At 40.7% G+C, this 2,450-nt stretch overlaps 1 non-coding gene across 1 annotated transcript; it reads left to right on the plus strand.

Annotated features, from left to right (window-relative positions):
• The first annotated feature begins 862 nt into the window (after positions 1 to 862).
• trnam-cau (transfer RNA methionine (anticodon CAU)) lies at positions 863 to 934 on the plus strand. The gene has a single exon. It is a non-coding gene; the product is annotated as a tRNA-Met (tRNA).
• The last annotated feature ends 1,516 nt before the right edge of the window (positions 935 to 2,450 follow it).

The following is a 2,450-nucleotide window of genomic DNA, read 5'->3' on the forward strand; positions in this document are numbered from 1 at the left end:
TTAACTATATAGGTATAATAGTCCTCTAAATGTATACGTATAATAGAACTTCAACCATTTATGTATAATGGACATACTGTATAATCAGAGATGTCTAATTGACTTATAACAATATACGTATATTAGAATTTCATTCTAGTCCCATTAAGGGACATTTTGAGCCAGTGCAGTCAGGCCAGTTCCACTTCAACTGCGCCCGACAACGGAGGTCGTTTTGAAAACAACGAGAGTAAAGGGACACTGCATGTCTGCAGAACATCACGTCCGAGTTTAAGGACAGTAACATCAGAGATTGGAAGCTAGGGAGTTTCAGGTCTGTTTTTTAGTATAGGTTCATGAAAGTCTAAATACCTTTGCAAGAAATATTTCAGAATCCCAGTCAAATCCAGTACAATTGCTGCACAGATCTGCATTCTACAATTAGAAAACTGTCCGTTTAATCAAACACGCCTCATAAAGCATTTTTAAAACAGGAATGCATCTTTCTATAAAAATAAAATGACTTGAAGGGTGCTATAAGCTAAGGTGTGAAAGCCTGCTCTACAGAAGAAGTATATCCAGAGGTGCCAAAGAAGTCGAGGTTTCACCCCGTGAGAGAAAGCATCTCAGAAAACGAAGTTGCAGTCGCTTCCATGCGTCATAACACCACTAGGTCAGACAACAAGAGCTGAAGAGCCGCTGTCGAGAGTAACGCGGCCGAGCGCTCTAAGGAGCTGGATTAAAGCTCCAGTCTCTTCGGGGGCATCTTTTGGGATTACACCACTGCTGCGTATCTCCTTGTTAAAAATCCCTATTTTTTGTTGTTGCTGCCTCCAGGCGATGTAAACAAGATTCAGAAAAAAATAATTTATCCACCCTTGAAGGCGTGGTGGCCAAGTGGTAAGGTGTTGGTCTCATAAACCAAATATTGTGGGTTCAAGCCCCACCTGTGCCTGTTTCATCTGTCACCACTTTCCTTTAGTTTCAAAGTCTTTAAAAAATTTGCAATGTAGGAGTTTCTATAGTAAGAAGAACATAACTGTCGCCAGTGATTAGTATTCTTGCATATCCTGCCCTGTTTTTTAGTCGACAAAGCCTGTCTCTCTTCACACCCATCTTCCGAATGATCGCCTCAGCATTGGGAAGGAACATGCGTTTGGTACAGCCCCCACTCCACAGTCTGATCACAAACAGATCGAGTGAGCTGTCAGTCTAGGTTGGAAGTAAGGTTCGAAAGCACTTAAAATCTGACTTAGGAACGAGAAGACCGTGTTTTTTTTTTAAACGAGTAAACGATAAAATTATATAAGTAGTGGGACAAAACATTGTCTGCCTGCAAGACTATGTCATGCTAAACGCCACAAATTGTGTTCTTCCAGTTGTGTCAATCGTCCTAAAGTTACGGAAAATCGGATGCAACCGGTGCATTCAGCATACATTTCTTCAGGATAGTCGAATGGTTTAAAATAACGATTTCATAGATTTGTGTCTTTTAAGCTTTGTGTTCAGCTCTCCAAATAGAGGCGTGGGTTCAAATCCCACTCCCGACAGTAAGCCGTTTTACCCCGTCTTACACTGTTCCAGTCTTGTTGTGCTCGCTGACAATCACAATAGGAGGAAAATGGAGAAACTGCTTCGCAAGAACATAACGGACAGAAAAAAGCTTCGTAAACACGTGAATGTGATTAGCAGCAGTAAGGTATGCATTCAAATGTTGAAGCCCGAATTATAAAAGCAGCAGAAGAAAGGTGCAGCACAAGGCAATTTGTGAGAATTTGCGGGTTTTTATGTGTCTTGGACTTCTTTCAAGCCTATGAAGGTGACCCCCTTTTCATTTTCATTTTCAAACTTCAGAACCGAATAACAAAAAGGTTTCATGTAAGACCGTTGGAAATACCGGTTTCATGATGTATTCGGCGAACCTGAATGAAATATTTTAGTGCGTGCTCAAATGCGAAGAATTAAAAAAAAACCTGGAAAATCAACTCTTGCAGTAAATGTCATAAATTTAAAGCGTGTAGTCTGCATGAACAGAGCAACGCAGCAGTCTGTAAAAACGAAGCCACATGTCCTCTTTTATCTCGGGCAGTGCATTCCAATAAGATGGCTCTGCAGAAGACATGAGAAATGCCGAACTCGTTGTTGCCATTATTGCTACTCTTGCTACTGTAGTTTTAAGCTCTAATCAGCGGGCATGTACAGTTGTACAGGAGCTAGACTATTTTGCGCCACCAAAATTCCATTATGTGAATTTAAGGTTTTATTAATAACAGCATTAACTATACAATGCCTGCTCAAAAACCGCTACCCATTAGCTTAAGAAGCAGCCGTGTTTTAACAAAGTGTGGTATTCGAACAGTAAATGCTGAAGTATTTAATACTTGTGAGCAGATCTTCCTCAAGTCAGACACACTCTTGCTCGCCCGATGCTTTCAGAGCAATATCTGAATCAAGGCTCAAAATGGAAAGAA

Source organism: Lepisosteus platostomus, chromosome 5 (genome assembly GCF_059453375.1).
Source record: "Lepisosteus platostomus isolate fLepPlt1 chromosome 5, fLepPlt1.hap1, whole genome shotgun sequence".
In the NCBI taxonomy this organism is placed as follows: Eukaryota; Metazoa; Chordata; class Actinopteri; order Semionotiformes; family Lepisosteidae; genus Lepisosteus; species Lepisosteus platostomus.